The sequence below is a fragment of the Chlamydotis macqueenii genome, chromosome 1, assembly GCF_036417535.1.
Source record: "Chlamydotis macqueenii isolate bChlMac1 chromosome 1, bChlMac1.mat, whole genome shotgun sequence".
Taxonomy (NCBI): Eukaryota; Metazoa; Chordata; class Aves; order Otidiformes; family Otididae; genus Chlamydotis; species Chlamydotis macqueenii.
This window is the reverse complement of record NC_141556.1, coordinates 59529144-59552992: the sequence shown is the minus strand read 5'-3', so window position 1 is coordinate 59552992 and position 23849 is coordinate 59529144. Positions and strand designations below refer to the sequence as shown.

The window sequence follows — 23849 nt, the reverse complement described above, 5'->3', positions numbered from 1 at the left end:
GTGGTTCCTGATAAAATGGATTCAGTGGTATGAGACAAACGAAAACCCACCATTCACACACACTGACTTGAAGGAGTCAATACAGAGATACAGTATGCAGGTATGACTTCTTTAATATCAAATGGAGCTATTCCAACTTGTAGCAGGATGGAATTTGGCTCATTAAATTTATACTACAGAAGAACGAAGCATTTTTTATACATTTTCTCATAAAAACACCGGCTGTTGGCTTTGCTGCTTATGAACAACCTCCCACTTTCCCATTCTGGGCAAGTTGGTGAGGAAAGCTGTCAGACCAGGAACAGGATTGCTGACAAGCCATCCTGTGGCCAAGGCATGCTCCATAGAGCACACGGCTGTGTAGGAGAGGCTTTGCCATTTGGGAAACGGGGCTTCATGAATTCTAATGCAGAGCAGACCAAGTTTAGTTCCTTAGAAGAGCAAGCTAAATTAAAACTAACCATTTCCCCAAATGCAAAGGGATCCAGCCACTATTTTTCAAATGATACCAGGATGGCATAGCAGGATGTGTAAATTGTTGCTTGACCACTGTGAGATTACATCTAATTTGACGTTTTCATGGGAAGAAACTCTGTGAGAAGAAAGTACCAGAATAATGTGTGACACTAAACATTAAAATTCACAGAACACTGCATTTGCCCTCTAAAGTGTCTGACAGTTATCACTCAGGAGTACACACGACAGCATCTGAGCAACCGCAACGAAGCCAAACAGCTATAACTCCACATATTCACAGTAAATCTTGTACAATTATTCCACTGAGACTAAATGAGAGATAAATCAGAGGGAACTGAGAACTCCCAGTGTAAAAAGGATTCAGTGTGGAAAATATTTATTTCTATAGACAATTTATTTGTACGGCATAGCTTATCCAGTGGTCTGTAGTGCTAGGTGCTGCACAAATACACAACTTGTAACGAATAGGCAAGATTGACAATGAGAAGGAGAAAGGAAACTAGAGTTTTGCCTGCCACAAACAGGACCCAAGACTGCAGAGGCTGTAAGGTGCTCGCTTACCTCTACAGCAGAGCCAGGAAGCAGTGCTCAGATCTCTGCTGTTCCACCCGGTGGAACTGCTCTTCTCGTCCTCAAAAGTGCTATGGATTTTTAACAACTTAATTCACAAGCAACAAACTTTGCCAATACAATGACAACAATAATATGCATAAATCACTAACCTTTTTTCTTGTTTCAACAGAGGAGCCTAAACAGTCATTAAGATTGCAAATTAGTTCAGCTCGTCTTAAAAGATTAATTTTTTAGATCTTTAGTAAATCAGAGAATTTTAAAGAAAGAAAGAAAAAAAAAAAGAGATACTTAATGTTTTCCCAGAGGGTGTGAAGTAACTCCCCAGCAATGCTGCTTTCAGCTCCAAGTTCTGCTAACCAAGTGGCAAAGGAAAAGCTCTGTACACCAACTTATTCATGTCAGACACGACCTTGGCAAATGTTTTGTAACATGTCAGGCCACAAAGAATATATAATTCAGTAATAAGCAGAAAGATTATATTCATGTTTTATATGTATTGGTGGATAGACAAACAAAGGAGTGACAGCAAACAGGAGTACTGAAGCCATAGGAGGCTGGACAGTCAGTTTGATGAGAGTAGTTAAGAAGATTAATGTATACACTAAACTGAACTCCCCCAGTTGGCCAGCGCTCAATAATTTAAAAGACAATGCCAGAGCCTTCATTTCAAGGTGACAGAAAATTCTGGTGATGAAAGAGGTAGCTGAAAACTTACTTATAATTAAAAAGCAAACAGGCTGAAGCCCCCATGTGCCTAACAGGAAGTAATACCATTTAGGAAACAGTGGGGAGGGATTACTATTTAGATAGTTAATTTCATTACATAAAAGAACTCAAAGAGAACCAGTAACAACTTTTCCACCCTAGTATCCTTAATAATATAAGATGATTACTCATCGACTTAATGAGAAAAAGTTTGAGGCTAAAGAGAAAGCAATTAAACTGACAGATTTATTGCTACCAAGAACAGAGATCCACAAAATGCAGAGCTAGGATGCATTAAATGACCAGAATAATTCATGAACGTTCCAAGGAAGATGAATGACAAAGCTCACATCTTTTATGCAATACAAATAGGCAGACAGGTGACAAGCAAATTGATAGGTGCATGTTCAGATGGACACAGAGGTAACATATTCATAACATTCACTTTAAAAAATGATCAAAATTATTATACTAACAGTTTATGACATGTGAGAGCTTAGGTATTGGATAAAAAAGGCCAGACAAAAACTCAGTTTCTATGGAAGCTTCAGGTTTCCAGTTAGCTCCATTCTCTTGCTGCAAACATTTTTAACCTGCTGAAGTTCAGTTACAAAACTATTTTAGTGTTAAGAATTTATGAGTTGCGGGCAAGAACTTTTTTTTTCTAGGAATCATTGAGCTCTGTAGCCTCAGGCACGTATCATCTGCCACAGCACATGCCAGTGAGGAGCAGCAGTTTATCACGGTCACCTGTGACATTTTGCTGACTGCTCCATCTTTTTCCCAATGCTAAACTCAATGATCTTAAACTTCAGCTTAAATTTCAGCATCAAAGGGCTAATAGGAAGTTAGTACATCACATCTTCTCCTCTGCACTTGGAAAGACCACATTTGGCAGATCCTGTTCAATGAGGGGAATAAAAGAGGATGCTGGTGGAGAGCAACACTTGGCCCTGAATCTATTAACCAGGACAGGCTAAGACGTTATCAGCCCTAACTCAACGCTGTATCTCAGTGCATCATCATTTTCAATCTTGCTGAAGTCAATGAGACTACTCATGAGCTTTTACACTTCAGCCTATGATTAAGTTCTTCACTAAATAAGGTCATTAAATTTAAATTGTAGATACTTGCTAGGTACTCCTGAAGGTTGTTCTCTCACCTGCAACATATTCCCTTCAGGCTCATGGCTGGCAAAACAAGTGGCAAAATAACTTCCCAATCTGCATGTCAGCAATCCTCCCACTGAACTTAAGACATGGGAAATTGATTGATTCAGAAGAGAGCTGTGTTTATCCTACTGCTGCCGTAGAGAAGAACAGTAGCATATTATGGCTTTCAGAAAAGGATGAACTTGGCATACCACAGTGTCTTGCAGAGGTATCTCAGACTGTTTGAGTAGTATAAACCATACAACTGTTAATGCAGCATTTCGCCACTGTGTACTTTTGCCACTTCTCAGTAGGACTCATAAGCCCAACGCAGCACTTTGCTAGTGCAGTTAACTAGCTCAGGTACATGTGCATGTGTGAACCCCACAGAGGCATATCCTAAAGGATTAACACAGCACTTCCGGAAGCTATCAAGATATTTTCACTTCTCTCTCCATTCAGTGTGTACACCTCAAAGCATCCCTCCACCCTGCCTCCTACTCCCAAACAGGCCATCAATCATGCTGAAGTGTATGTTATAGCTATAATGCAGATAACAGACCGTTAAAAGCTCAAATGAGACGGCTCAACACATTTCATTAATCATAGCACAATCTAGTCTTGAACCAGGAGCCACAACTTTGGCAGGCTGGTAATGGAAGGCTTCTTTCTACCTATTTCTAGTGACTGGGAGAGGGAGAACAGCTCCTGAGCTGGTTACTTTATATTTTTTGCCCTTCCTCCTCTTCCTCATTGCACCTGGTCTTTGAGGGTTACATTGCTAGGCAAAGAGAGTGAGTAGAGGATAAAGAATAAAAATAAGAGACCTGCTAAGAAGAAAGAGTGTGAATGCTGTTCAGAGAGCCTGGATTCTCAAAGGAGCCAGAACACCTGCAACTCACACCAATTTTAGTAAGAGCGCTTCTGAAAAACTGGCCAAACTGGCTCCCTCTCCCTGGCAAGAAAGAGGTCTTTATTTAGGGATTTGACAAGACATTAGAAAAAGGACTTTTCTTCCTAAAGGCCCAGACCCAGCACTGATTCTGCCAGTATAAAAGCATAGCAGGTAACAGCTAAAGGAAACTTTGTGAAAAAGAGATGCCCCCTTTGCACCACTTCATATTGTTACATCTCTGGCTTTTCTAAGTAGCTTCCCAAACCCTTTCCAGGGAAAGTCAGCAGGTTACTCATTTCCTGCTAGGCAACTGGCAGGTTAACATGAGCTACCTGCCAAGCACATCTGGCTGTTTAACCCTCCCTGATGCTAAATGCTTCTGCATACTAATTTCAAGTGTGTGTGTGGGGGGGCATACTTTTCTTTTTTCTCGGGGAGCAGGTTGGAGAAGGTGCTTTCAGCTGAGACAAGTTGTTTCCCTGAACAGCAGAGATAGAAGACACTATTAGTAAGAGACCATAGTTTAATAACTAATTGGAAGAGTGAACATGCCAGGACTAAAGGGACCTATCAGCACTGGGTTCAACTTTAATCCTAGTGGAGGATGTGAAATCAATAAACTTCTTGTGAGGAGGCAAGACTTCTTACCTTAGTTTCACCTCATTGTGGGCATGCTAAATTCCCCAGTTTAGACTTATAAAAGATTCTTCCAAATGAGTAAAGAGAACAGTTGCTGACATCACTGCATGGAGTTTACTATGCAGTGTCAAAAAAAAGGAAAAGAAGTGTTGAATGGGGAACAAGAGCTTTCAAAACCACAGTTGATTAAGCCAGATATCAGTTACTCTTACTTTTGAGCTGATTCACTCACAGAGGTATTTGATGTGTTATCACATAATTCCCATATACTAAAATCACATAACTCCTATTTCAACGAGGTGTGTCCTGGGTAGGATTCTGGAGCACTACCAATTAAAAGGCAAAAATAATTTCCTATTTTAATAATCCCCTGATTCCTGTTCTTTGCTAGGGAAAGAGTGGTATTATAACCATATTATTGCTTTTGTTGATTAATGCTGTCTCTTAGATATTTTAAGATCTGCAGTACATACTGCTCTTACTTGTGCCCTGCTAAATGGAATTGGGTTTAGAGGATCAAAACATCCCTGCATTATCTGCCAAAGAACTTTGAGCCTACTGTGAAATTTCTTGAACACATTGTGCTTTATGGCAGGGGCTGGAAACACTCCTAAGAATTTGGAAAATTAAATTCCTGTAAATTAATTATGTTTCCACAGTCCAGTATATTCCTTACTCTGTGAGGCTAGGCATCAGGAGCCCCACCATACCTTGGGGGTGCTTATTAGTATTCTAGAAGTATCTAATAATGGGAAAAATTTATTTTCTTCTGCTTTTTTTTTTTTAAGAGTAAGCTTTTTGCTCTCATGACCACTATGAAAAGCAAGGAAGTGTAACATTATACGAGCCAGACAACAAACAAGAACTATATACTTTCTTTTTTTTCTTAACATCATGATTTTTAAGTAGGTCTCCTGATCTTTGAGCATTTTACCATGGTAGACTATCCCCATTAAGGCAGGTCTCAGCAACTAACCTTTCAAAGTCAGTGTTTCGGGTCCATATATTCCTCCTCTCTTGGGATTTTTTGTCTCCTGTGTGCAGAAGGCTATGATGATACCTTTACTTTCTCTGGCACAACTATATGTATCTTTTCCAATGCCAGGGTTTTACAACAGAAGTGATATTTCCTTGGTAGCCATCAAACACTCATGCAGCCAGCCAGGATACAGTACAGATAAAGAGATACTGGTCCCACACTGACAGGTAGCTGGCAGAGTTTTTTATACCTGTGTTGTGTGTTAACTCCAGAACAGCACCACACTGTCATTCACTCCCCATCCCCCTCAGTGGGATGGGGGAAGAGGAAAGGAAGAATAAAAGCAAGAAAACTTGGGCGTCAAGATAAAAGAAACAAACAACAAAAAAATGTTTGATAAGTGATGGATAAGTGGAAGAAGGATGGGAAGAAAACAAAAGTTATGTAAAGGCAATCACCCATCACCTCCTGTGGGTAGATCGATGCCCAGACAGTTCCCAAGCTAAAGCTAGCTAACCCCCTCAAGCCCCCTCTTTTCCCTTTTATTGCTGAGCATGATGTTATGTGGCATGAAATATCTTTTTGGTTAGCTTGAGGAATCTGCCTGGTTGTCTGCCCTCCTAGCCTACTGCGCACCCCCAGATCTATTCACCAGGGAGGGAGGGAGAGTGAGAAACAGAAGGCCTTGATGCTGTGCAAACACTGTTAAGCAAAAGCTAGAACATTAGTGTGCTGTCAGTGCTGTTATGGTCAAAAATCTAAAGCACAGCACCATATGAGCTGCTATGAAGAAAATTAGCTCTATTCTAGGCAGGCGCAGTACCACCTGATATGTTAAAAAAAAGAAAAAAACTACACACAAACCAAAATCACTCAAGTCCCATGAACAAAACAAAAAGAATAACTAACCTGCTTGCTACTAGAATGTCGGTCCTGTCAATTGGGTAACTTAACCAATTTCTCTTACCTTCTGTCTAACAAAAGGGAAATTATGAAATGCTGCAAGAGGGTAAGATAATTGCTGTAAATACCATTTTTCTTTCCCCCATTAAAAGTACTTGCATGCTGTAAGAATTTGTCCAAATTCCAGGCAGCAGTGTTGCTGTACCAATGCAAAGAATTGCACTAGGCAAAGATTAGACTGTTATTGTTGAAACAACTCTTTGGTTTCAAGCAAATGCAAGTTGCAGTTCACCTTATTTAGGCTCCAGACAGGTAACAACAAGTATTGATGACCAGACTTTAAGCAACTTCCCAGTGTGAGCAAGGTGAAATACTTGCATATGCAGATCAAATTAAATAAGGTTGGTATACAAAGGGTTCCAAGTCACACTATACGCTTCAGATGGGAGAGTGTCCAAAGGAAAAACAGGTGAGAGCATCGGAGCTTCCCTCTCTTGAACATTTTATTTGGGTTTCGCTGCAGTACGGCCTCTTCAGGAGATCTGTCAGTGTCTTCACCGACAAGAGTTCCTGTCCCACCACCCAAGCTGTAGAAGGTGCAAGCAGGGACTGCGAGAATGAAGAACTGCCCATTGTACTGGAAGAGCAGGTTCGGGATCATCTAAGGAACCTGAAGGTGCACAAGTCCATGGGTCCTGATGAGATCCATCCGCGGGTCCTGAGGGAACTGGCAGATGAAGTTGCCAAGCCACTGGCTATCGTATTTGAGAAGTCGTGGCGGTCTGGTGAGGTCCCCGATGACTGGAAGAGAGGGAACATAACCCCAATTTTTAAAAAGGGGAATAAGGAGGACCCAGGTAACTACAGGCCGGTCAGCCTCACCTCTGTGCCTGGCAAGGTCATGGAGCAGATTCTCCTGGAAACCATGCTAAGGCACATGGAGAGCAAGGAGGTGGTTGGAGACAGCCAACATGGCTTCACCAAGGGCAGATCGTGCCTGACCAATTTGGTGGCCTTCTATGACAGGGTGACGGCATCAGTGGACAAGGGACGAGCAACTGACATCATCTACCTGGACTTGTGCAAAGCTTTTGACACTGTCCCGCACGACATCCTTCTCTTTAAACTGGAGAGACATGGGTTTGATGGATGGACCACTCGGTGGATAAGGAGTTGGCTGGATGGCCGCACTCAGAGAGTGGTGGTCAACGGCTCAATGTCCACGTGGAGATCGGTCACGAGTGGCGTCCCTCAGGGGTCCGTGCTGGGCCCGGCCCTGTTCAACATCTTTGTTGGTGATATGGACAGTGGGATAGAATGCACCCTCAGCAAGTTCGCCGACAACACCAAGTTGTGTGGTGCCGTCGACACGCTGGAAGGGAGGGATGCCATCCAGAGGGACCTTGACAGGCTGGAGAGGTGGGCCCGTGCCAACCTCATGAAGTTCAACCAGGCCAAGTGCAAGGTCGTGCACCTAGGTCATGGCAATCCCAGGCACAAATACAGGCTGGGCAGGGAATGGGTTGAGAGCAGCCCTGAGGAGAAGGACTTGGGAGTGCTGGTGGATGAGAAGCTCAACATGAGCAGGCAATGCGCCCTTGCGTCTCAGAAGGCCAACAGCATCCTGGGCTGCATCAAGAGGAGCATGGCCAGCAGGTCGAGGGAGGTGATTCTCCCCCTCTACTCTGCCCTGGTGAGACCCCACCTGGAGTACTGTGTCCAGTTCTGGAGACCCCAGCACAAGAAGGACATGGACCAGTTGGAGAAGGTCCAGAGGAGGGCCACGAAGATGATCAGAGGGCTGGAGCACCTCTCTTATGAGGACAGGCTGAGAGAGTTGGTGCTGTTCAGCCTGGAGAAGAGGAGGCTCCAGGGAGACCTGATAGTGGTCTTCCAGTACCTCAAGGGGGCCTACAAGAAAGATGGGGAAAGGCTGTTTAGTAGGGCCTGTTGCGATAGGACGAGAGGTAATGGTTTTAAAATAGAAGGGGGTAGATTTAGATTAGAAATTAGGAAAAAATTTTTTACGATGCAAGTTATAGAACACTGGAACAGGTTGCCCAGAAAGGTGGTGGAGGCCCCATCTCTGGAAACGTTCAAGGCCAGGCTGGATGAGGCTCTGAGCAACCTGATCTAGTTGGGCATGTCCCTGCTCCTTGCAGGGGGGCTGGACTAGATGACCTTTGAAGGTCCCTTCCAACCCTAACCATTCTATGATTCTATGATTCTATGATTCTACATGGATGCAACATCCTCCTTCTAGCAGCTGCTCATCTTCGCAGCTGTGTCACCTTTCTCTTTCTGCAAGTTCTCCCAGAGGGAAGGAGAGATTCCTGCCCTGTTGAGCCACCACAACCTACTGCACATGGGTTTCTTGCTATGGTCTTCTGCCAGATATTTCACAGACCCTTATGTAAATGAGAGCCAGGCTTTGAGTGAGGGAGTCAAAATGTTAAGAGAGGTTGGGAAAATGCAGGAAAAATCTCACTACTGTAAGATTGCATGAGTCAGGTAAGGTGTATCAATAATTAAACATTAAAAAGAAAGAAGCAGAACAAGTGTGGATTAGAGGTGCCTCCCAAATATGGGCTGGAACTAATGAGGCTTTTCTTTTTACCATCAGAGAAAGTTTATTGCATGTACTTCAAAGGCAGTTGACTTAGTGAGCAGTGGAGGTGGGTCAGAGACTCATCCTTTCCAGTGATGCTCAGCAAAAAAAGCAGAAGCATTCATAAAGGAATGGCTGAGCTGGCTATGAAAATAATAACCCATGACTTGGGAAAATGTTAAGGAGAGGATGAAACCTTAAAATAAAAAGAGAGGGAAGGGAGGAATGGCATATAAAATTAAAACAGAATCCTGACATTATTTCACTGCAAAAATTATGTGCTGATGCCATACATGCTTCTCATTAGTAACATGCTTCTCCACTAGTAACACCGGGCTTTTAGTGAGAAAGGCACCACATTCTTGCAAGATCCCATGATAGGGAAAAGGTATTTTTAGTATATTAATTCTACACAATTACATTATAACTTCTGGTGAGATCTCAGAGGAAACGGTTACAACATCCTGCTATCTCAATATACTTCCTAGCCAACAGCACTAGAAATAATAAAGAAACTCGGCAACAACCCTAATACATAATTAAATAACTTGTTTCAGTTTGTGTATATTCTAAGCCTATAAGGGGAAAGTCTGATTCAACCACTCCTGTCTTCCCTCGTAAGTATCATTAGTACTAATTACTTACAACTTCACTCATGGCAATTGCTGGATGATATTCAATTGCTTTCAATATATTGCTGAGAGATCCTAATTCCACTTGCAAAACAGGAAATAGGTATTGGTAATTGGTAAAGGTGCTTCAAGCTTTCGGGCTAATAATACAATGGTGATAGTCCTTTATCCTGATTCCTCTGAAAGAGTTTGCCTCCTCTTTGCCCTTTGACAACGGACCCACTAAGAACAAGGCATCAGAGCTACAAAGCTGATAAGAACAAGTTCATGTTTTGCCTGACAGCTAGGCCAGACTGGGGCAGTCTTTGGAGAGCAGAACAAAAAACACTAGCTATTTAGGATGTCTTAAGAAGCATATCCTTAGTGCATTTTTGCAGAGGTGGACATGTAAGCATGACTTCTTTTTTTTCCCCCCAAAGCTCTCAGCCTTGAATCACAGCTCTCCTGTCTTGGCATTGAACTCTAGTTGCAACTTCCTTCACAGTTGATCATTGCTTTTTCAAGCACTAGTCGCAAGGGGATGAAAATAATGAAAGGTGCTCTCCAGGTCTCAACACACTTTCCAGAGATTTCTAACCCAATCTTTAGTTCTTAATTTTGACAACCTGGAGACCTTACATATTGTTAAGATAAATGATTAAACATCTTCTTCCTCTGCCAAGGGATAAATTAAGAGTAATCATAGCTTAGGATCACTAAAATCAAATTTCTTCTACTTTAGATTCTGTCTTCCAAACTTCATCCCAAGAAATTATCATTCCCATCTGCCTTCAACGTGAAAGTCAGAGCTATATAGCAAGGTACCCTAGAGCAATATATTTCAATGAAGTTAATGCAAGCTTCACTCCAGCGACGGCTCTATGTTCATTAGTATACTGGATCTGTTCATGACTGAGTCACCCAGCAGAGCAAATCTGATACATAATCAAATGTGGGGACAGAATGACATTTCTATTGCATTAGCCAGAACACATGATTTGGAGTTTATGCTGACTTTAAGCTTACTATGGAAAGACAGATGGTATCTGATCCAGGGTGAGGTTTCTCAGAATAGTTAATCCATTAATATTTTGGAACAGAAATGAATCAGTGAATTTATACCAGATTACCACTTAGTGTTAGCTCTCTATGACATTTTGATCCAGTACCAAGACCTCTAGTTTTTTATTTACTCTGTCACTAAACAATAGCCTTCATCAATATGTCTCTGCACCTCATAATTTTGTGCCTTTTAGGGGAATGTTAAGTATAGACCTGGATATCTGGTGAAGTGTGCCTCAGAGTGTGTTCCAGCAAGGAAATGCAGATTGACCTCAGGTGTAGGCTGCTAATATTTTCAATGTTCTATAGAAAACACATGGTGATGGGAATATAGGAAAAAGGTTGTAAACCATAAGAAAGGTGAAAAAAAAGGCAGCTTAAACACCGGTGTCACATCTGCAAGGACAAAACAGCCCTGAAGCACATGAAGAGCTATCATCATTGAAACACACTGATATTCAAATCTAGTGTTTGCTGCCCACGCTTGAATGGTACTGACTGTACTGGCTAGGTCAGGCTAATGCTGATTATGTTCTGTTTTGCAAATATACTGAGACTCTCAGGGGAACAGAGTGGGTTAGGATAACTTCTCTTTTGTTACAGGGCTGGCAAAGAGCATATTCCAACCTGTAGCTCTTCTTTACCTTTGCTTCACTTTAAAGTAAATCTCCACAAATTCTCTCCCTGCATAGGTACGTATTCTAGATCTAGATCCACCGCTGACATGCTCCCTGGGACTGCAATCTTGCTTCTTTATCTGAGTTCACCTCATGCAGCAATCTCAGTTAAGTAAGAGAGGAAAAAAAAAAATCAGTCATGAAACTAAAGGAAGTATTATTTGTAGATAGAGGGCTCCATTAAAAATGTAGCTCATATACGGGGTAACAGCTGCCTTAGCATTAGTACTGGGTAAGGTAGAAGCTCTTTAAGAACCCACATATGCATATGTCCTGCTCAACAGTGAGTTTTCTATTTATTAAACAAGTGGAAAAAATGGCAGCTTTGAGCATCTACATATAGTCCAGCTCTTCAGAAATTTAAGATCTCCTAATCCAGCCATAAAATCCAACTATGAACCACAGAGTTTATGGCAAGACTGGCAAAAAGAAGAGGTTGTGGTAGCCTGTTCTTCACTAGAGGCGGAAGGACTGTTCAGAGAATGGATTTGTACTGAATGTAGCTATAGTTAGTAAGATTAATGAGTAGAAATCACATTGCATGGTGGTCAGTCTTCAGTGATTTAATTGAAACAGGAACTAATTTCAAAGTGATATAAAAGCCCCTCTTAAGTTTGGCTACATTTTTTTTTTTCATGGAGTAGAAGTCAACATGTCATCAGGATGTTGGTCATCAGGATTAACATTTAACTTTAACCTTTGACTTACTACCTTGAAACTTCTTGACTAGAGAAAGGAGTTGAAGAAGAGCAAGAAGGGAATTGTGCCCAACAAATCTTGACTAGATTAGATGGAACAGGTCTCATCTGGAAACTTCAAGATCATAGGGGGATTTCTGATACCATAAAAATGAAGGATAAGGAACACCCTAGGATGTCGTGTCTCCGAACAGGTTAGAGGTAGGCATTCAGAAAGCAGGAAGGAAATCCTATTTCCCTCTAATCATCACTCCCAAGTAGGGCTGATAAATCCAGCATGGAGCCTGAAGAATTGAGGGTCAAATGAGAGGAAGTAATAGGAGATTTGTCTAGGCTCACTGAGGAGTAAGTAACCATAAAGGCCATCTGAAGTCCATGTCATTCCTTGCTGCCTGCCTGACCTTGGCAAGGGGAACTCGTTGCAAGATCCTAGCTGGAACCTTTTATGTTCTTTTAAATGTGCAGATCAGGATTGAAAAGGTTTTTCATCATTGATGCAACTGATTACAGGAAACTGATAGACTTGTGCCTCCCTGTAAAAATACTGATCAATAACAACCTCCACAGCTGTCTGGCTATGCTTGTCTGTCCTCTTTCCAAGTAAGTTCTGTGGCTTGTCATATAATTATGAACCTGTAACAGCGTACTCTGTACTACAATGGTTTGCTGGGACGGAGTAAATGGTCTGCGACTGGTCCATAACTTCAATTTGAAGTTTGGTAGTAAAGATGCACAGTAATCTATCAGAAGTTAGGAGAGCTGATATGCTCCAGCAGTCCACTGCTCTTGGAGAGCCAAGTAATGAGTAGATGGAGATGCAGATTTGTGGAAGGAAAAGTTCTATTACCTTTCTTTATGAACCCAGGAGACTTTGCAGAGCACAGCTGTTAAAGATATCACACAGGGAGAGGGAAAGTTCTCAAGATAGGCAGATCCCAAAAAATTTAGGGCTTGCCAGGCCAGAACCAACACCCTGAAGCTCGCAGGCTATCAGTATGCAGCTGGAACCAGCTCTCAGCATGAAGCACTGCTTTACAAGAGGGCTGCCTCATTCGGCAGTTCTCACTTCAGTCTCCAAATAGTCTCAAGGAGCAACCTCATGCAGAGAACGTTAAAGTAGTCCCGTCTTTTGATAACTACAACTATCAGGACAAGTTGTTTTTATACTAACTATCTGCTACATAATCTAAACCCTAACTCCTGTTTTGCTCTGGTTTTGTTTGAGTATTTACTGAGGTGGAGTGATTAGCCAGCCCTGCTTTAAGCTCAATATGTTCAACCTCCAAGTTAAGCAACAGGAATTTACTTTAACTCTTTATTCTCAGTCAATCATGACCCCAGATTTTCCTCCAGGATTTAAGTATATGCTTCAACTTTTGTTGTTTATCATGTCATTCTGACACTTTATGGAACCCCTGTAGTGTACTGTGATATACCTGCAAAAGGGCCAGTTTTAAAGACACTACTTGAAGAGGACAGAAAAAAAAAAAAGATTCTTATAAAAACTGTCACCCACAACAGCATGTTTCTATGGTAATACAGGACTGCTTTGAGTTGTTATGGCAACTAAGCCTTTAAAAGCAACAGCATAAAACCAAGGCAAAAAAAAAAACAAACCCAAACAAAAACCAAACCAAAAATGGAGCTTCATCACTGCTCTTCTCAATTTCACAAATCATTCTCAGCCCTCCTACCCCACACAAACACTAGATAGGGTGTTACACTGATCAAAACTCTTTAGAAAGAGGAAGAAAACCACTTGGCTTCAGAGCAATGGGTGCCTAGAGCCTTCTTACCACTCTCTTTTGGAAATAAGGACTAAAAGTGCTGGTCCACAACCATAGCTCTTACACTACAGAGCAAAACAAATTAAAAAGTGATAACAGTGACAGTAGGACTAATTGCTGACTGCAGCCAAGTTGAGATGATACTTGCTCTACCCATCTCGTGGGAGAGACAGGCCAAAATTACACTGAATTAAACACTGGGTTAGCTCCTCAATGCTATTGTGCACTTCATTATTTCCTTGGTAAGTTTTTTCTTATAGTCAGATGTTGCTGACAAGGAAATGCAGAATATTTCTAGATACACATGCTTGCTTCTGTATAGTTTCACAGAAATTTACTCTGCTATATGATGTTTTTGGCTAATCTCAGGTAGATTTCAAGACAAATAATCTTGAGTAACTTGGCATGGGTTTCCACTTCTTCCTCTTCCTGTTCTTTTTTTTCCGGCTCAGTATCCTACATATACAGTCTTACTTTCTAACTTCACCCTCTTTTCTCATTTACCTACCAACTATCTCCACTTCCTATTAATATGTTTGAAAGGATTATATGGTCATGAGAATGGAACTGACAGTGTGCAGACATCCTCTTCTAATTCTGACGAGGTGCCTCAAAACTCATACCCAGGCAGTGCACCTCTTTGCTGCCTTGCTTATGCCTTTCAGACTTCATGTACGTCAGACATGGCTGAGGTCACTCAACTCTTTTTACTTGTGACCCATACCAGGGGTCTGGAGTTGAAAGGAGACCATATTTAAAGATGACTCCTCCAACTATTCACATCTTTTTTTAGTTAGCCTATAAAAGAAGCTGTTACGTTCAAAGCAGGAATGTTTACGTAAATCAGAGCATATAGGAGGTAGACTTCTTTACTGATGTAAGTCAGCGTCATCCTGTTTCCTCCAATGTTTTATCAAACCAGTTTATACCAGCTGAGATGTGCTCTCTCAGGATTTTAGGACATCAGTACAGCAATATTCAGATAATCATTTCTTAGTAGTATGGAAAAGCACCTGAATCTCCAGGTACTGTAAAAATTGGTGCCAATATGACTCCCAAGCAGGCTGGCAAAAAGCCTGTAGACAGTCCTACAGAATGCCACTCGGCACCTGCAATAACTGTATCCTGAAGCACGCAGGAAGGAAATATTATTACTATTTATTACAAGTAACGTGCAGGAAGACACAGTAACGTCATGAATTAATGAAGTTCAGGAGATCCTGCGCCAGTTACAGAGGTAATGTGCATTTATTTCAGTAAGCTGCTCTAAGCATAAACTGGCAGACATTTTGGGTTGATTGCAGAAGAGCGGTAGCACAGAGTCAGCCAAGGGTAATTTTGTATGAGAAAAAGTACGATCGCTCACTTCACGGTAGGGCTTTAGTCCTGCTCAAAGTTACCAGTGTCTCAGCAGGGCAGAAGCGGTAAGCATGTGCTAGGTCCTCAGCCCTGGAATGGTTCACAGTCTGGCCTGTTTGTACACAGCATCACTGAACATTATAACACCTTCTTTGCTATACACTTCCACCTCTGTTCTCATGAGACAAATTGTCTTGGTGTGTCACAACAGCACTTATCCGACAGCTCCCCCAGTCCCTAAGCAGACAGAAATAAACACCGCATACCCAAACACGATGTAAGTAGTTTCAGGGTTTCACTTAGTTGTGCCAGTAGTTAATGGCTCTCATGAAGCTGTTCTGCTGACATGTCCCAGCCCCAGAATGAACCCCAGAATAATGAGGACCAGAAGCAGCTGACATAGGGCTCCTCTTACATCCAGGTAGGAAGAGCATCAGCTCAGATTTTGATATCCTTTTGAGCATTCAGGCAGTGCAAAGGAAACATAATTTGGCCCGGGTCTTCATGAGAAAATGTTGAATCTGCATCTCTTCTACTAACATGAACTTGCACACCATTTACTGCAGCTAAGAATTTCGCACTTCAGCTCCAAATTCTTTTCAAGACCTTGGAGGGTGTTACAGATCACCATACTTGACAGTTAAGCTCAAACTATGAATTCCACTACAACTAAATGCAGGAAATAAATAAAAATACAGAAAAGTTATGGACACACTTGGTCCCTGAGTTTTACTGTATGTATATCAATCACCTTTTGGTACCTATCTGGAAGGGCTAGGACAAAAAACTTTTTGTTGTTAGCGGTGTCTCAAAGCACAGATAAGCTTTACTTTGAGGAAAAGGTCAGAGGGAGACAAGCTCCTTCATTTAATTTAACCGCCCATGTTGAATGCAAGCTAGAGATTTAAGTAAAATAAAGACACTTGGCAGATGCAGAGTCAAAGGGGTCATTACAGACATACCTACTTCTTTCTTTTAGTTTGGTGGTTAAAATAAGGGTTCAAACATCCCTGATTCTTGGATTGTTTGACAAAAGGAAACCTGTGAGGTTTCTACTATTTCCATAAAATTGGATTGATTATTGATTTTGTTTACATGCCTAACTTTTAGTTCATGTAACTTTCTGCAGTTTTTGCTCATGGTGCATTTGTACACAGTCTTAGTTCAGTTATGTAATAAATTGGTTTAATTTCACATACTCTTTTCCCTCTTCCCTGGTTGTGCAGAGAGCAATACTATGCACTCATCCTGCTGATGGGACAATCATACCATTGACCTCTGGGCAACACATTCTACTTTCCAGCTTGAGCCTGTGAGACACATATTCCCTACGCCGCTTTACTGTATGCAAATCCATGTGCTGCCAATGTCAGTATTACAGACATAATTTGCAGCATGAAACCAAAAAGGTGAAACCTTGGATGAGAGCTTTGAAATGGGGCTTTAGGTCCTTAAAAATACAGATTGCTAACACAGAACAAGGTAGGCTCAGAGACTACGCCTGGTTCAGAGAGGGAGAAAACAGAATATCAAGTTATTACAATGCATGGCACAGAGAACTGTGAAAAGCATATGTGCTTGATAGATTGCATGTAATTAGAATGAGTGCCTTAGGCACGGAAACCTACCTATTAGATATCTTTCTTTCTTTAGTCCTAGTAATATAACTATCAAACCTTAGAGTAAACTTCATTTGTTAGGTGAATGACCCATTTATCTCATCTGCTTGGCTTTTTCACACATGCAGAGGTGAATCATCACTACACTTTACTAATTGGAATGATGGACAAGTTGCCACTCCTTCCATATTCACTGCTTGCTCATGTACTTGCTCTGCTTTACTGTCACCTAAGGACCGCAGAGTGACTGGCTAGAGGGATTAGTACATGGGCTTAATTTGTGTGCTCCACCCAGGACGACTGGCAGACACTGGGGTCTGGGTTTTTTTTAATAGCTCTCTAAAAAAAATATTAAACAAGCTGTGATGAGGCAGGGGTACTAAACGTATCCGAGAGGGAGTATGTCTATAATTGCATGAGAAGGTGAAGAGATTGCAGGAGAAAATGATCAACCCAAAACATTTATCAGTGGAGAGCAACTCCTGACTGATTTCTATTTTTTAGTTGAGATGAGGGGTTATTATTATTTTCCACCCCAGTTTGTTACTTCCCACTGTTCTCAAAGGTTTTCATTTTAGAACAGCCTACTGGTATCCCATTCCCAGAAATGCACTATTCTTCGGCCAAGAACAAACACACAAAGCAGAAACGCTCCTTCTCCCAGTGTCTGCCCTCTGGGAGCTGGATTTTCTAGCTTCTGGAAAGTCACAGCTTCTGCTAATCAAGGGAGATTGGGATATGCACTTTGCTGCTCTGATGTCGTGCTCTGCCCAGACTTCTCTCAATAAATATCTGCAAGGCAATTCAAAAAGCTCTAGGTCCATTCTCCACAGTTAGAGTACTTGAGATTAATAGAATTAAAGTCTCTTTAAATCCTGAAGAAAGAGCTCAGAGGAGATAGAAACTGTTTTTTTTTTTTTTTCTTTAACACTGTGTGAGTCATACAATGTTTAGTTTGGGTGTTTGATACATTACAGCATCTAAGCCAAAAAACCAGCTGTAGAATGAGTGGCAGGTTAACAAATGCTGGAGAAAAATAATGCAGAAAAAGCACTAGATTGATGTTGAGAATGTAGAAAAGAGTTCTCAAAATTCCAGTGTTGCCAACAAGATTTTATTACAACTCTTGCAGTATCTGGTGGGTTTTTATTCTGAAAGCTTCAGTTGTGGAATCGAAAGACGACAAAAGAGTATCAGCTTTCATTTTTAATTAAAACACTCCTAGCCCCCATGGGAAAAAGCTTGAAAACAGGACAAAAGGGTATCCCTTGGAAATCAAAATGGAAAAATAAAAAACTCAAATCTTTTATTTTCTTTTCTTTTATTTTAGAATTCCCCCCATCATGAGTTACACCCAATTTCTATGCACTGTTGGCCTTTCACCTCTAAATATTTCTGCCTGGTGGCAGAAACAGACAAAGAACCATTCAGCTAAAAAAGAACTACAGATGTTTCAGAAACTGCAGCCATTCTATTTTGGCAGCAATTCATAATCAGAATTTCCTGATTATGTCCCTTGTCACATTAAAAACCATAAACTAGAATGTGCACATGCTGATCCATATAACAAATTCTCTGCTGGAGGCTCATTTACTAAGGTCAACTTTCTTACATGCTGCCTCTTCAATAAAGGGATATCATGGCAAAGCAAATTGCAATTAGGAAAAAAAAAAAAAAAAGAAGGCAAAAAAAAGAACTTCCAGACAGTCAGCTTATCCAATAAGCATGGAGCAACAGAAATGTTTTTCCTTAGACCCACAGAATCAGTAAGTCCCATCTCTTTACTTGATCCCCTCCTAATTAAAATCAGCAAAAATAACCTCTAATCACAGCTACAAACTCATCTTTTTTTTCCTGATTTCCTAAATCCTTACTTTCTTTGGCTCTTCACCAAGATAAACTAAATCAGTGTCCGCTCCTGTAGTTACACAGACAGGTGATAACAACAGCATCATGGGACAGAGGAGCATGACACATCCCAACATTTCTATCAGCTACAGCTAACAAATAGAATTCTTTATCAATTAAGCTTCAAAGCTTCTGCAGCAGAAAAGAAGAAAACATCACGATATAACAATCAGGAATAGAGAATCTTAAGCAGATAGAGTCTCCACAGGGACCTTTTCAAAGAGAAAATGTATTTAATCTGTGGAATAACCCTAGGATGAGCTATGTACTGTAGTCTAACCATTAAACACAAGTCTTTCAGAAACTAACAGATGTTCCTTTTATGAGCAAAGACAAGTGCCATTCGGCCTTTTTAGACTCCTATAAAAATTCAGAAAATTTTAAGCTATTTTAATAGCTGCCTGACAATTTTATTAAAGCACTCTGCTACAATGTGATTCTGTTTCCTTCACAAAAAGATCAACTCATACCATGGAGTTTTACACACACTAAGGTGCATACTGCTAATGCCTTCCTCTTGATTAGTAAGAAAAGAAAACCTATTGTACCGACCAAAAGGAACAGAAAGATCTCTGCAGGATTCAACACAAACAGTGTGTCAGCCCGCAGCCATCCTGTCTCAAAATGATCTGTGGAAGCTTTAATGATTTACTCAGTGTAAACTGACAGACTGAACTACAGAACCTGCCCAGAATCAATTCTGTGGCTCAAATCCTGGCTTCAGCCATAGGTGACAATGAATTTTAAATTTTAATCCTGGCAACAACTGAATATTTTACATCATTACAAGAAGAGCATACCTATAAAAAGTACAATCTTTGCAGAAGAAGGGCCTAGGTCTATGACAGCTGTAGTTTATTAAAACAGGGCTTCACTTATAGAGCCAAATTCAGGGAAATTTATACAGCACCTGCTGACTTTGCTTGACTCTCACCGGTGCCATCAGCATCTCAATTTCTGGCACACTAAATTCACACACAAATGAAAAGTTATGCATGCATTTGATATTACAACCTTATGCATAATAGCTCTTGTAGGAATATCATTACTAAACCACCTACACAAGATGTTGAATTTTGTGATGGTTGTGATTTTTTTTTTTTTGTTTGCTCTTTTTCCTGAAGAAGCTGCAAAAATAGCATGAACCAAGATTGCTACCTCAGGCATTCTGCAGAGCAATATGCCAAAGCACATGCATACTGAGTGTTTGCAAATTTTAAGTTTGGGATTGACTATGTGCCAATCTCTCTTCAGCTGTGGGCACTTGATCCTGCACCAAAATTGCTGTTGACCTTTTCTGGTATTTATGATGTCAGTATGGATTTTTATCATTGTTTGAGGTCCTGACACAAAGCAAACAGCTTCTATATCATGTTTTTATTCATGCAAAATATGAATATGGGAATCTTGTCTTCCTATCAAGCTTGCCGTTTCTCCTTCTTTGATGCTTGGTTAATGGAGGTAGGTGATTCTGCCTTACTGCTTTCCCCAGCTTTCCAGAGAAGACTTACTTGCACAGATGAACACTAATTGTAGCTTATATTATCTGGACGACTTAATCTACAGGTAAACTTATTTGAAATACACTAGTTATGTCCTATCCATTCTCTCTTGTTTAAAAGTACTTAAAATATTAATCATATCAGCTAACTGGATTTTAAGACTAACACATAGTAGTAGGACATCACTGTTCAATACAGCCTCTGAGTTATGATATATACTTAAGAAATACCACAATGCTCTTAGATGTGGGATTCAATTTAACACAAAGTCCCTCAACACCGATCTCTACAGGAATTATTCAGGTCTCATTTGTGGGTCTCAGCTATGACTCAGACATAGCGATAGCCTAAAGGAATCAGGCAGGCACAAGAATTGCCATCTGACACTAGGTAAAGCACAAAGACCATCTCTTGCTATGTATATGTACAGCACCCAGGACAAAGAGGCTGTGATCCTGACTGGAACTGCAACCTATAACACAAATAATGATGATGATTGTTACAGTCAGTTCCCAAATATCATTTGCAATGAATGCTCTTGCGAGTCTATATTTAACAAAAGGTTTAGGTAAAAATCAGAAGTTTGGAAAAAAGAAACCACTTTTCAATACCAAGAGTTTGGATGAGCATGAACAATAAAAAACAATTAGCTGATGTGGCCTTTAAAAGAACTTTAAGATTGATGGCAGAGACCATAGCTTTGGACTGGGTCTTTTCTCAGAAGAATTCACACCATTTCTGTAATAAAAGCGTATTGGTTACACTAATCCTTGCTGTCTGAAACACTCTGCAGCACTTTATCCAATAATGCATATGATCTACAGTCCCACTCTTCTGCCCTTAGGCTAGATGCTTTCTCAAGTTTAGGACTTTCAAAATGCCATGAAAGATGAATAGAAAACATAATCAGTGTCAACTAAGTCAGAGAAAACGTGCGTGACAAGTTATCTTCACCAGACTGGCTGCAGACTCACATCTTTGAAGTCAATATTTTGGAGGCATATATCTGTCCTATAGAAACAGACTATTTATCTTTGGGATAGCAAGAATGAGGCTAAAGCAGAAATGTCCAAATCACAGCTGAAAAGCTGTATCTAACTTTTGGAATTTAAGTTAATGGTTCCCAAAGACATATTTATGCACAGAGATTGAAGCTTGCATATAAAAGGCATAATAATTGTACATCCCACAGTAACTGCTAAGAGAAATTTTTTAATGTTACATTGCTTGAGAGACACTCTTTCAGGCTAGTGGAAAGAGGTATGAATTTGTCTCAAAGCCTAAGGTTGCCACTTCAAAGAAGAGATTTTTCAAATAAAATCACGTATGTACAGATCTAATTTGTGCACTCAGTTACAGAATAGTTGGATGATTTATTGTAAGGGTGTATGCAAAGAGCTTATCAGAAAAGGGCAGAAGAGCAATAACTTCCAAAGGAATCCTACTCCCTTTTTTTCATCTACAGAACGAATGTAATCCTACTCCCTTTTTTCCATCTACAGAACGAATGTAATAGTAGCTTTACCACTTAAAATATTAAGGTACCATGTAAGAGTCTGATCTTTTCAGCAATTCTTAGGATGACAGGAAGGAGAATCTTTGCAGAACAAGGATACTGGGTATTGCAGGTGCTATTTAAAACATACTGTGAGCCTTTCTACACAGTAAATTGGAGCTGGTTAAATTGCAAGACAATCATGAATCTGAATTTCTTCCAAGCGTGGTGTCCTAGAAGAAAGCAATCTGAGCTACTGGTCTCTCTTTGTCACTGTTTTTTGTAGGGAAGAAAACTCTCCCTGAGTACAGAAAGAACCACAGACTCTAGGACCTTCCCTCTCTTTATCTGTGTGGATGTAACTTGGAAGAGGCTGTGCTGGACTGTCTTATCGGTTATCCTGCAGAAACATGCAGAAGGAAGCTCTTGCCTTTCCTGCACTGATGTGAAAAATTCTACTTGCTCAAAAAACATCCTGGTGCAAGCAGGTTTATAATTACTACTTCTAGCCAACAATTGGGTGTTTGAACAGTTCTAGGAGAGCCTGTGGTTTTAAAGCTGCCCTCCAAGCTGGGGTTGGGTATCGTGTCAGGTTCCTTTGGAGAGTAGACTCCCTTCATAGGAGCTTTATTTCGGTTTAAGTAATATTTCAACAAATACACTGGATTGTCCCAAAGAAATCTTCATAAACTTACTTCAGACTTCTGAACATTAGTTTAAAAACAGACCCTTTAGAGGAATATTTGGGGCTAATGACATGAGACATCCTTTGAATCTTTTGTAATGCTGGCAGGAGAAATAAAAAGATACTGAGGATAAATTGAGAATCACTATATGACTTAAACCAATCTTTTACAGAGCAGTAAAAGAGCAACAGTACCTTTTCAACTTACTTGCCGTTGCTTTCCAGGATGATCCATTACCATCGCGTCTTTGCCTAATGGGACTGCACCCTACGACAGAGGCTGGAGAACAAGCTTGTGCTCAGAAACTTTAATTTCTCTCTCCTCCTCAACATTTAGGATCACTATTTTGGGTGTACGTGCCTTCCAAAGTCCTCTCCCACCCTGCTCAACTCCTGGGGCTATAGGATTGTGCCATTAATTCTTTCTTTGTGCATGACCATCTGGGAGATGAGCAGATGTAGACACTGACCAATTTATTACAAGGATTAAAAAATTGTGGAAAAGTAGGTGGTCATCTGGAATTAAAAAGACAGTCTGGAAAACTTACAAAATTGCACCTTTGGGAGTTGTGATACATATATGACGAGAACTGGCAGTAGCCCAGGAATTCTGTCTCCATGTGTAAGTCAGAGCTTTTCACAGCTCTAATCAGCTGAACAACCTTGCCTAATGGAGACTTGACTTACACTATTTTTTTTTTACTTCCAGTAATTATCCTTCTCCATGTTTCCATAATTACTGTCTGTAATTTTTTTAACCTTAGGCCTGCCTGCCTCTGCTCCATATTCCTTTCTTTCCAAGCAATCTTTATGCTTGGTTTCTTTCCCCAGTAAAAAGTAAGGGACCTTCAAGGAAACTATGGCAAAAAAATATAAGCATGGAGATTATCCCTTCATTGTCTCAAGTCATATTTTATTATCTTTGACCACACAGTGCTCTATGCCCAAATTCAGTTTAAACACATTTCTTCACTTGCTAATACACCATATTCAGTAAAATGTTACTACTAATGGGACAGTAGCACACAGTGAGAGAGTACAATAGCACAGCATTACTCCCTATGCATAGATTTATGTAAATTCTGGTTGTCAAGGTATATATTTATATCAACTCAAGGTTCAGTGTAGGGAAAGGCTTGGTGAAGAGATTTGAACAATACCTGAAGAGGAGGAAAAACTTTATATTCCATAATGAAGCACATTTGTGAATAGTTCAGTTAAGTAAGAAGGTGACTGGTTCTGGCCTGCTGAAGGGACATCAGTGTATCCAGAGAAGAGCAACAAATGCACTGAGAAGGAAGCACTAGCACCCAGTCGTTGACCGTAGAGCTGAAGATAATATTTGCTGCCTGTTTGCTGGGTACTGGGAAAGGCAAAGTGGCCTTGTGGATTTCAGCATGGGATAAAGTAGAGTAAATGTGCTTTTTTTTTCCTGTCACCTTCTGTAAATGAATAGTCGCAATTGCTCAGGCCTTGCTTCAGGTGGTTTTAAGAGAGCTGATGATATATGCATCAA

The 23849-nt window shown here is 40.6% G+C and overlaps 1 protein-coding gene across 3 annotated transcripts in view; it reads right to left on the bottom strand.

Annotated features, from left to right (window-relative positions):
- LARGE1 (LARGE xylosyl- and glucuronyltransferase 1) overlaps positions 1 to 23849 on the bottom strand; it is a 290172-nt gene that overhangs the window by 84480 nt on the left and 181843 nt on the right. The gene's annotated exons all lie outside the window — the stretch shown is intronic.